At 39.2% G+C, this 13,129-nt stretch overlaps 1 protein-coding gene across 9 annotated transcripts in view; it reads right to left on the bottom strand.

Moving 5' to 3' along the window:
- The window catches only part of TMEM229B (transmembrane protein 229B), a 76,901-nt gene that overhangs the window by 37,189 nt on the left and 26,583 nt on the right, over window positions 1–13,129 (bottom strand). Inside the window, exon 1 of one of the 9 annotated variants that reach the window (XM_067462793.1) lies at window positions 3,459–3,521. The exons of 7 other annotated variants lie outside the window; for them this stretch is intronic. The gene's annotated coding sequence lies outside the window, so the exon portion shown is untranslated. One more of the 9 variants, XM_060762303.2, reaches the window with a different exon arrangement.

Raw genomic sequence — 13,129 nt, 5'->3', positions numbered from 1 at the left:
GTTCTGTATCAGAAATTAAGAGCTGATATGATCTATCCATTGCAATCTTCTGGATCAGCACCCTAAATAACCAAACTGAATCTAAAGTTGACCAAAAACTGAATCGGAACCCTTTTGGTACCAATGTTAGAGAGTGGCCCCTGGTCAAAGTGGCCCCTGGTCAAAAAAGGTTGGGAATTACTGTATCAGAGGCTTAATTGAGGTCAATGCTGCAAGGGAAGTTGGAAGCAATTGTGGCTCATCCTCTCTTGAAAACATTTCCAAAATTCAGCACCAAAGGAAGCATTATGTGAACATTCCACAGATATATATACACCCCACTTGCATCGTTTCCAAAAGACCTCTAAACAAACTCCTGAGGAAGCCTGCCATAGATGCAGGTAAAATGTCAGGAGAGAATGCTATTGGAACATGGCCATACAGCCCGAAAAGCTCCCAGCAACTCATTACATGATCACTTCAAAGGCAAAAAACTTTGCTGGTTTCAGAAAGTGTTCAATCCATTGCAGCCCTTGGGGCGGGGTGGGGGGATTATAACTAGAGTTTTGACACTGTTTTTGTGCCTTGCTGTTTTAATTGTCTTATAATTGACTGTCATATGTTATTAAATGTCAAACAGTGTTTTTGTTTTAGTTGGTGAATTTTCTTGTACTTTTTGGACTTGGTCCTGTTTGTAAGCTGCCCCGAGTCCCTTCCAGGAGATGGTGGCAGGGTATAACAAAGTTGTTATTGTTGTTGTTATTATTACTATTAGAAAACAAAGAAATGAGAGTGAGTCCTGGGGATAGAAATTCCTAACCCTCATCTACCCAAAATCCTTCCTCGAAAGACAAGGAAAAGTTCTTTATCAGACAAAGCTTTTCAGAGAAAGAAACTGCCACTTTGAGTCTCCTGCAGGAAAGATAAAGCGGGGCAAAAATAAATAAATAGAATAACGGCATGGCTTCCATTTCTCCATTTGCTTCAACTGAATCTCTTTTCCCCTTTCTTCTCATGTTTGTTTGCTTGTTTTTTTTCTCTCCCTCCTTGATTGCAGTTCACACATGTTATGTACATAATTTCTAGGACTTCTGTACCACTATATAAGCTGTGTATCTTCCTGAGGAAAACCGAGTATAACTGAAGTGTATTGTGGTGTAATCCTGGGCAAGTCAATTCAGGAACAAGTCCCATTGGAATGTGTAAATAAAGATGGACATTGTGATGAAATTTCTCCTCGTCCTTCCCCCTTCCCTTGCAGCATTGGCCTCAATTGGTCTGTATTTAATAGGTTTGAAAAAGTCCCTATTAAGGACCAATCCTTTGAAGCCAATCCTTTATAGGAAGGGGCTATGGTGATGGCTCTGCTCTCCTCTCATTCCCCCTCACAGTTCCCCCCATCTTCCCCAAAGACCGATCCACCATGCACCTTCATTACTTCTGCTCCCCCATTCCCATTCCAAGAACCAGCAAAGATTGGGCCAGCCACTAGTTTACCGTATATACTCGAGTATAAGCTGACCCGAATATAAGCCGAGGCACCTAATTTTACCAAAAAACCTGGGGAAACATATTGACTCGAGTACAAGCCGAGGATGGGAAATGCAGCAGCTACTGATAAATTTCAAAATAAAAATAGATACCAATAAAATTACATTAATTGAGGCATCAGTACATTAAATGCTTTTGAATATTTACATAAAACTGTAATTTAAAATAAGACTTTGTCCAACTCTCATTGAACCATTATTTTAACTTTCTTCAATGTAAACGTGCTTATGTATCCTTCAAATAATAATAAAGAGAGTAAAATAATAAATGTAATAAAATAATAATAATATAGTAAAATAATAGTAATGATAAAAATAGACTGAACTAATAAATGTAATAATAACAGTAATAAATAGAGTAAACTAATAAATGTAATAATAACAATAATAAACAGAGTAATATAATAAATATAATAAAATAATAAGAGTAAAATAATGTAAAGGTAATAATAATAATAACAATAATAATAATTAAAGTAAAATAATAAATGTAATAAGAATAATAATAACAGAGTAAAAACATAACTAACTTTGACTCGCATATAAGCCGAGGGGGGTCTTTTCCAGCCTAAAAAGGGGGCTTCTACTTGCGTATATACGGTAAATTCTTCCACATGAGAAAAAATGTGGGGAGGATTGTGCCATGATTTTTTTCTGGGTTGGGACCATAGGAGTACAGACTAACTATTCCATTCTGTAATTTTTAAAATGTGACCTAAAACAATGCAACATAGTGAACACCATGAACAGGTAGAAATGCCTTTTTTTACTAATGTGACTTCAAGAGGGGAAAAAGTTTGGCTTCTAATACCAATTTGCATTTGGATTAAAATGGGCCAATGTGGCTGTAACAGGGTCAAACTGGGCCAAAACACTGTGCACTGAAGCTCTTGTTTAGATTCAGCCTTTGCAGGGAATTGTCCGCTTCTGGTTGTTAAAAAACTTCATGCCCCCTTTCACATTGCAACTGAGCATAGGAATGAGCAGCCGGCAAATGCAATGACACAAAATCTGTCAACTTGCCTGGTGGCAAAATGCAATACTCCACAGTTGTAGAAATGTTGCCTTGAGATATGATAGTCAAATGTCTTCCAAGAAATGAGTAAGAAGTGTGAAAATACAAGAATGGTCCCAAGCCATCAGCTATGAAATAATAGCAGAATCACAAAAATATGATTCTAGTTTAGGATAAAAGTAGAATTTACTGTTGAAGGTTTTCATGGCCAAAATCAGTGGGTTGTTGTAAGTTTTTCGGGCTGTATGGCCACCAGTAGGACCTCCCAACCTCTGAAGATGCCTACCATAGATGCAGGCAAAACATCAGGAGAAAATGCTTCTGGAACATGGACGTACAACCCGAAAAACTTACAACAACCCAAAACTAGAACTGTTTGTAATAAAAGTAATATGATTCTACAAACAAAAAGCACAGGTAATCACATAGAGAAACTATCCTCTCATGACTGTTCCCTATTTCCCTTCACTTTGGAGAACCCAGACAAGCATTTGCTAAACATAAGCTGAGTTCCTTCACATTACAGATGTGTTCACTCTATAGTTAGTGCTCCAATATACGAGTAAATTAAGGAGACTTTCATTGCCACTGGTTATATTTTGCTGAATATCAACAGATCATAGCAATCCTTAGCGCAAACCAAACAACCTGCATGAAGAGCCTCGTACCGCAAGCCTAATTAATCCCTGGCATGCCGGTGCCCTTGTAAAAGTGGGACGCAAAAAGCAGTCAAAGTGGAGTGGAGTAATCCAGCCATCCAAGTATCAGACTATCTTTGCCTGGGGCAAAGTTTCAAATGTAAGCCTTACAGAGAGCAAAGCGGGTTACTTTACCATTCAGTGTCTCATTTCCTGAAGCGGCTCCCTGTAGCCGTCAGTTCTTGTGAAATCATACCCTGTTCACAGTCAACTCACCCCTGGACGAGAGACAGAGCGAGCTCTCTGCTGCCGAGAGATCAAGTGAGCGCTATAATCAGCGGCTATAAGAGCCACCCAGCACTTGAGCTTCAGAAGGAAGTTGTGTGAAGGCCGCTTCCTGTTTATAGAGCTTTCTGGCAGCTGTAGTCATGTTTGCTTATCAACATACAGACTGCTGAAATTTCAAAAAAGAAATTAGGAAAAATACGAGACACCTGCTACATTTACTCCATGAGATTATCATATGTCCAAAACCCTATCGCAGACATGTAACGGTGCCTGGAACTAAGATACAACAAGGGTTCATCTACACCGTAGAATTAATGCAGTTTGGCACTATTTTAACTGACTCAGCTCAATGCTATGGATTTGTAGTTTAGTACAGTACCAGCACTCATTGGCAGAGAAGGCTAAATATTTTGTAAAACTTCCATTCTCAGGATTCCACCTATCTATCCATCCATCCATCATTCTATCCATCTATCCATATACTCTGTTCGTTTTGAGTGACATCATAACTCAAAATTCACTGGACGAATTGCCACCAAATTTGGCCACAAGACACCAACTAATCCAAGGAGTGACCATCACTCAAAAATGGATTTTGTCATTTGGGAGTTGTAGTTGCTGGGATTTATTGTTAACCTGTAATCAAAGAGCATTCTGAACTCCATCAAGGATGGAATTGAACCAAACGTGGCATATAGGACTCCCATGACCAACAGAAAACACTACAAGGGTTTGGTGGGCACTGACCTTGAATTTGGGAGTTGTAGTTCACCTACATCCAGAGAGCACTGTGGACTCAAACAATGAAGGATCTAGACCAAATTTGGCACGAATACTCCATATGCCCAAATATGAACACAGATGGGGTTTGGGGGTAATAGACCTTGACATTTGGGAGTTGTAGTTACTGGGATTTATAGTTCACCTACAATCAAAGAGCATTCTGAACCCCACCAATGATAGAATTGGACCAGACTTCCCACACAGAATCTCCATAACCAACAGAAAATACTGTGTTTTCTGGTGGTCTTTGGGCAACCCTTCTGACAATCCCTCATCACCTCCCCAGGGTTCCCAACCCCCACATTGAGAAATGCTTCCTTAAGGCCATCCAGTCCAATTCCCTTCACCGGGGAAGAAAACACAATCAAAGCCCTCTTGACAAAGAGCCATCCAGCCATAGATATAGATATAGATATATATTTGATTCACACAAACACACACACACTTATATGTATATGACAGATATAGTACCATAGATTTGAAAGGGACCCCTAAAGAAGGACACTTATATGTTGCATGTTGCAGAGTAGGCAAACCAGACAATCTCTACATCAACACTAACAAAGAAACAGCAAGAAATACTGTTTACCCACAAGCATAAAGAAATTGCATATCTTAGAAACCAACACTTTCTCATTACTTTATTTTCCAGATCACCAGACTGGGCCACAGCAACGCGTGGCAGGGGACGGCTAGCAGCATACAAACATCTCTAAATTGGGGTGTGTCTTACAATCACAGATGGCTTTTTATATATATAAATAAATATTTTTTCTGTTGTTAACTCTGAAATTGATGTGTGTCTTACAATCAATGGCATCTTAAAATCACACACACACACAACACATCTAAAACAGAACATCCCAACAGCATCACCCAGGTAATAACAAAGGATTAACAACTTGCTGCCCTTTCTCAATAACGACAAACAGTTGCGTGATTCAACTATCCTCTCATATTACGTTCGATCCATCTTGCCAACTTTTCCAGTAAGTGACCCTTTTGCAGTGGGATCTCATTCCTAAAAATAATTACGCCACCCTTTGTACAAAGAGGACTCGTGACACCTATGATGACAATGCTGCACAATCAAGAAGACAGTCTGCCCCTGTAAGGCCACAGACGAAAGTGTCCAGTGTCACAGCCAGTATCACATATGCTTAAAATCAGATCTTTGGACATTAATGTTTTAGAAGTTATTCAATACTCATCAGCAGCTTTTTTTTCTGAAATGGAACTGTTTATCAGAAAGAAATTCAATAATGCTACTTGTGGTTCGCTCTATCAAGAGTAACATAGTAATGTCCCAAGTAATGTCAATGGCATATTGCTTTTAAGCGCTGTCCAAGCTTTGTCAGCAAGGTTGGAGCAGCCTTCAGCTGGGAAGCTCTAGCTATAAACAGAATGCTAGAGAGAAGGCTAGGCATCATACCAAAACAAACTTCTTCAAGATCAAAGGCCCTTTCACACTCCATAATTATAATGCTATGAAATCACTTTAATGACCAATTCTCTATTCTATGGAAGTTTATTAAAACCTTTGGACCAGAGGATAGGGAATTGTTAAAGGAACAGATTAAGCACAAACAAGAAGGCCACCGGCATGAATCTCTCTGTCCTATGGAATCCTGGATTTTGCAGTTTAAGGTATACAATCTCCTACTACATTTGCGAGGTTCACTTCTGTGGATTTGATTATTTGCAGATCTGATCAGGTTTTTTAAAAAAAGTGTTTTTCATATGTATTTTGTGCCCCTGACCCCAGTGAATGTGGTGGACAGGCTATATTTGAATTCTCAATCAAAAAGCCCTAATGCCTTGCCAAACTACAAACCTTTGTATATTTTACAGGATGTAGACATGGCTGTTACAGGGACATCACTGAGCTATCTATAACTTTGTAGTGTGAGAGGGCCCTTAGAAGTTATACAGGAAATTCACAATGAAAATGGTTTAGAGACTTAATTACTCTGGTTACTACAAAGGGTCCAACTCCAGCAAAGTAAAATTCAAGAAGCAAAGTGCAAACTATATCTGTACAATAGACAAGAGTTCTTTCTTCCACCCTGGACATTCCACAGATATATAAACCTCTCTTGCCTAATTTCCAACAGACCTCACAACCTCTGAGGATGCTTGCCATAGATGTGGGCGAAACGTCAGGAGAAAATGCTTCTGGAACACGGCCATGCAGCCTGGAAAACTCACAACAACCCATATCTGTATTACACCAAAGAAAGGCTAATCTCATTATTTTAATAAGGTCAAAGACTATACTTTCGAAGTATAATATCCAAATTCCTCCACAAGGAAAGTTGGCTCCAGTGCTTGCACATTACCCCAGTGTTCTCAATAGGAGCACTACTAGTTCTGTGTGTGGCAAAAAGGTTCATAGGTGCACTCTTTATGATGCATGGCAGGTCTGAATCATTCAACAGCACCAGTATGTGTCCATTTAATTGAAATAGCAAAGATTACTGCTGCCTGCCCCATACCGTCAGAGAGTGGGAGGACTAAAAGTGTGTGCAAATAAATTTGAGTTCTATAGGCAAATGTACAGCTTGAAAAAGCAAAGAATAAATGAACTACAGGTAGGTGAATGCAAGACGGCATAATAGAAAATTATATGGTTGTTTTGAGAAGCATAGCTGGAGGGTTGGATATAACTGTTTTAAATTATGTAATTAAGAAAATATGGGAGATCTGAGTGGAACAGCTTACGCATCGAACACCCTTACTCCACATGTACAAAAGTACAATACGTAGCCCCTGTTAAGTAGGCAGTACAGGCATGCCACAGTTAACAAAGCAGCTGCATTCCAGGGCATGACTTACTTAACAAAAATAGTTGGTACCAGAGGCAGAAGTAGCACGGAGAAAATAGGGATAGGACCTGATACCAAACAACATGTTTCAGAAGACTTTAAAAAAAAAACTAACAACATGCACATGGATTTTTTTGGGGGGGGGGGGGATAATATGAAACACATCAGACAGGTCTAGCATAAGTAACAAAGAAGTTTGGAATCTTCTAGTGACCAATCTTATTTATTATTTATTTATTTACAATATTTACATACCGCTTTTCTCACCCCTGGGATGACTCAAAAGCGGTTTACACAAAAATAACGGCAAAATTCAATGCCTTACATACATAAACCAAAACTCAATCAACAATATATAACTAGCATAAAATCAATACGTCAATTCACCATAAGATAAGATACGATAAAAGGACATTTAAAACATCTATATAAATAAAATGTAATGTTTGTTTGTAGATTAACATAACTCAAAATTTGGCCACAAGACACCTACTAACGCAAGGAGTGACCATCACGCAAAAAAATTGATTTTTTCATTTGGGCGTTGTAGTTGCTGGGATTTATAGTTTACTTGCAATCAAAGAGCATTCTAAACTTCACCAATGATGGAATTGAACCAATCGTGACACACAGGACTCCCATGACCAACAGAAAACACTAGAATGGTTTGGTGGGCATTGACCTTGAGTTTGAGAGTTGTAGTTCATCTACATCCAGAGAGCACTGTGGACTCAAACAATGAGGGATCTGGACCAAATTTGGCACAAATATTCCATATGCCCAAATATGAACACAGATGTAACTTGACGTTTGGAGGTTGTAGTTACTGGGATTTATAGTTCAGCTACAATCAAAGTGCATGCTGAACCCCACGAAAGAAAGAATTGGGGCACACTTCCCACACAGAACCCCCATACTTAGGGCCATCCAGTCCAACTCCCCTCACCAGGGCAAGGAAACATAATCAAAGTCCTCCTGACAAATAGCCATCCAGCCATAGATATAGACAGACAGATAGATAGATAGATAGACGGATAGATAGATAGATAGATATGATTCACACACAGATATACCTCGTAGTATCATAGATTTGAAGGGGACCCCTAAAGAAGGACAATTATATGTTGCTTGTTCCAGAGTGGGCAAATCAGCCAATCTCCACATCAACACTGACAAATAAACAGCAAGAAATACTGTTTACCCACAAGCATAAAGAAATTACATATATTAGAAATCAACACTTTCGGGTTACTTTATTTTCCAGATCAACAGACTGGGCCACAGCAACACGTGGCAGGGGACCGCTAGTTAAATATAAGAATTAAAACACCTAATAAAAGTATTAAAATCACTTTATTCAACTTGTAGACTGCAAAATGCATTCAGAGATGACATTTTGTGTCACCAGATTTCAATTTCTTATTTCCATTTTTACAGCCAAACTTGTGCATCTATGCTTTTAATATGCTGGGAACAGCTGATGAAGTACGGTTATTTTGTCTTTCCCTTCTTTCCCCTTAGTTTTGCTATTATTTATTTATTATTTTAGTTACCATATTTATATATCACTCCTCTCAACCCGGAGGCGAGGCGGTTTAAAACACACACACAATGTTAACATATGTCCAGCTGCTATTTACCTTGCCTGTTACCGTTAGGCACACACAACTACAGTATGATTGGCTAGCATAGAAGGCCATCCATCCATTCATCCATTTATTGTAACTTGGTACTCCAACTCCATAGCAAAAATCTATGCTTTCCAAGTCCTCCATCATCTTCCCAATGCCAGAATTGCTTTAGAATTTCCAGTTGGACAAAGAATGAGGAAGAAAAAAGGATATGGAGTATAAAATGACTCTGCAAAAGAGAAGTTCTTTTTCAGAGGGTCTGCTAAGTATGCTTATATTTTCTCAGAAACTTGTTTCCACTAACAGAAAGGTCATATGCTGAGACCTTACTAAGTCTCTCCCTTTCTTTGCAATAAAAACAAAAACAATTATAAAAACCCTGCATTCAGACTCTCAATCTGAGGTCTTGTTTTATTTATTTTGCTGCTTTTTAAACATCTTATTCCCAGTTTATCCAAAGGCCACATCTCATTAAAAAAAGCCCTCGGAATTCAAGCAGTAATTCAAGAAAATTAAAAGAGAGCAAAGATTTCCATTGTTAATATTTTTTTACAAAAGCAGTTTTACTATTTGATTAAACAAAACATTGTGATTTAATTTTAAATCCAGTTAATATAAATCAACATGTTCACCTTCACAATCATTTAAAACAAAATCCATAAAGTTCTAAAACACATACCATGCTAGAATATGAGCAGTCATGACACAAGCCAACAATCTGAACTCCAATCGATTTCAAAAGAAAACACTATTCCCTTTTCTTCGTCCCCTTACATTCAGCCAATTTAAATATATTTTGCTGCATTGTGCCCTTACTTCCCGTCTATTTTTGCTATCTTCTAGACATCAGATCAATCCATCCTGTTGTTGTTCATTCGTTCAGTCGTTTCCGACTCTTCGTGACCTCATGGACCAGCCCACGCCAGAGCTCCCTGTCGGCCGTTACCACCCCCAGCTCCCTCAAGGTCAGTCCAGTCACTTCAAGGATGCCATCCATCCATCTTGCCCTTGGTCGGCCCCTCTTCCTTTTGCCTTCCACTTTCCCCAGCATAATTGTCTTCTCTAGGCTTTCCTGTCTCCTCATGATGTGGCCAAAGTACTTCAACTTTGTCTCTAGTATCTTTCCCTCCAGTGAGCAGTCGGGCTTTATTTCCTGGAGGATGGACTGGTTGGATCTTCTCGCAGTCCAAGGCACTCTCAGAACTTTCCTCCAACACCACAGCTCAAAAGCATCGATCTTCCTTCGCTCAGCCTTCCCTAAGGTCCAGCTCTCACATCCGTAGGTTACTACAGGGAAGACCATGGCTTTGACTAGGCGGATCTTTGTTGCCAGTCTGATGTCTCTACTCTTTACTATTTTATCGAGACTGGACATTGCTCTCCTCCCAAGAAGTAAGCGTCTTCTGATTTCCTGGCCACAGTCTGCATCTGCAGTAATCTTTGCACCTAGAAATACAAAGTCTGTCACGGCCTCCATGGTTTCTCCCTCTATTTTCCAGTTGTCAATCATTCTTGTTACCATAATCTTGGTTTTTTTGATGTTTAGCTGCAACCCGGCTTTTGCGCTTTCTTCTTTCACCTTGATTAAAAGGCTCCTCAACTCCTCCTCGCTTTCGGCCATCAGAGTGGTGTCATCTGCATATCTGAGGTTGTTAATGTTTCTTCCAGCAATTTTCACCCCAGCTTTGCATTCATCCAGCCCCGCACATCTGCATACAAGTTAAAAAGGTTGGGTGAGAGTATGCAGCCTTGCCGTACGCCTTTCCCAATCTTGAACCAGTCTGTTGTTCCGTGGTCAGTTCTGACTGTTGCTACTTGGTCCTTGTACAGATTCCTCAGGAGAGAGACAAGGTGGCTTGGGATGCCCATCCCACTAAGAACTTGCCACAATTTATTATGATCCACACAGTCAAAGGCTTTAGAATAGTCAATGAAGCAGAAGTAGATGTTTTTCTGAAACTCCCTGCCTTTCTCCATTATCCAGCGGATATTGGCAATCCATCCTATTGTATACAATTCTATGCACATTTATTCAAAATCAAGAGACACTGTGAGACCTGGAGCAGGGAAATTATTCCATACATTTTAAAGTGAGGCTTGAGTACCCAATTTTTATTGTGGAAATAAGACATGCAAGATTGGATTTTAGACAGATGTCACTAAGGCAAGATTTGTATTGTGATCTATGATTTTGTGACCATCTAAAGACCTATCTCTTTTCTGGCAGGCCCAACCAGTTTTTAAACACTAATTTTAAACTTGTGTCCTTTGTTTAATCTCTGTTTTGTGTATTTTGATATACACTTTATAGAAATACATTTTAATATGTATCTTTTATAGAAGTACATTTTAATATGTGTATTTGTTGGAGTTTCTCAAGGAGCAACTTGAGAAACTCCAAGTCACTTCTTGTGTGAGAGAATTGGCCATCTGCAAGGACGTTGACTAGGAGACGCCTGGATGTTTTACCATCCTATGGCAAGCTTCTCTCATGTCCCTGCAAGAGAAGCTGGAGCTGACAGTCAGAAGCTCACCCTGCTCCCCGGTCCGAACTGCCGATCTTTCGATCAGCAGTCTTGCCAGCACAAGGGCTTAACCCATTGCGCCATAGGGTCGCAATTTTACAAACATTTATAAACATTTTACAATGTTTATGGTTTTTAATTATTCTGTAACTCACCTTGAGCCATGGGGTGAGGAAGGTAAGAAATAAAATAATAAAATAATTATTATTATTATTTGAAACACAACAAGATGAGTCCACACCAAGCAAGATCACTCTGCTGGCTTTTGTTTTGGATCACACATCGGACACTTCCCAATGTCTAGAACTGTGTGATGTATCGGCAAATAATGCGTGCAGATCCCAGTAAGGTGGCCATTTGCAGCTGGCAGAACGTAATTTTGTCAGCGCCGATTGTATTTAAGTGCAGGCCAAGGTCTTTAGCACTGCACCCAGTGTGCCGATCACCACTGGGATCACCTTTACTGGTTTGTCCCGGAGTCTTTGCAATTATTATTATTATTATTATTATTATTATTATTGACACAATCACTCTGTATTCTTCTTTGCCACTAGAAAGTTCTGGGCATTTAGAACAAGGAACCGTTATCTGAGGGCCAAACTTAAACCCATTACTTGCACAAATGTACCCTTCATGTACCTATAAATAGATATGTCTGGAATGTCATAAGCACATAGACTGCAATTTCTAAAGATTGTAGTCAGTGCTCTTATACAGGATAAAACCTCCCAGTTGCGTCCAGTGTTTTCATTGTAATAATGACTGGAAACCCTAGGGTTAATGCTTCAAAATCCCTTTTCTCAAATACATACAACTTATTATCTATTTTTTTAAAGTGCTGTGCTTACATCTTCAAAATTAAAAAAGACATAATCATAAATGCAAATCTGAGAGGAACAGCATTGTTCACATCTCCAAACTGCAAGTATACCTATAGTGATCCACCTGTCTGGGACTCATGTTATGCCCCATTTGGAGTATCAGCAAGTATCAAAGTGTAGCACTTCTCTGGCTGCCATATGTCAAGATATCATGAGGCAAAGGCTCAGGCATGTATGCTTAACATACATTAACATATACAGCACCATCTGCCGCTGCTCAAACATGATCCCCCAAATCCACATGAACTTTCCGTGGAAAAAGAAAAAGCAGGAAAAATCTGTCTGTGGGAGAAGGGAAGCCATCAATCAAAATCTATTCTTCCAAACATAGTTTTCTGAAATATTCCTTTTTCAAAAGATAACCAATCAATATAAAATCAAACATAAACCTACTCTTGTCCAATTCTTGTCTCAACATTTGTACATTTCATAGAAAAACTTGCTGCTTCTCATAGAAATGAATGGCAGGAAGGATCATACCGCTTAGCATCAGCATTCATGCAAAAAGTTAGAGTTTCCACTTTAAAGATAAGTAGTAGGTGATGTGAACAATTCTTGTTTAGAAGCCTGGCCAGTCACTGCCAATCAGATAAAGCAATACTGGGCTTGATGGACAGATAGCCTAACTAGGCATAAAGCAGTTTTCATAAGAAACGAGCATGGGATGTCTAAGGAAGACCATTCAAGGAAGCCCTATATATATATATCTATATAAATAAAAATGTAATGTTCGTTTATGGGATTAACATAACTCAAAAACCACTGGACAAATTGCCACCAAATTTGGCCACAAGACACCTACTAACCCAAGGAGTGACCATCACTCAAAAAATTGATTTTGTCATTTGGCAGTTGTAGTTGCTGGTATTTACACTTAACCTACAATCAAAGAGCATTCTGAACTCCACCAATGACGGAATTGAACCAAATGTGGCACACAAAACTCCCATGACCAACAGAAAACACTAGAAGGGTTTGGTGGGCATTGACCTTGAATTTGGGAGTTGTAGTTCA

This window comes from Anolis sagrei, chromosome 1 (assembly GCF_037176765.1).
Source record: "Anolis sagrei isolate rAnoSag1 chromosome 1, rAnoSag1.mat, whole genome shotgun sequence".
In the NCBI taxonomy this organism is placed as follows: domain Eukaryota; kingdom Metazoa; phylum Chordata; class Lepidosauria; order Squamata; family Dactyloidae; genus Anolis; species Anolis sagrei.
This window is presented reverse-complemented; position numbering and strand designations above follow the sequence as displayed.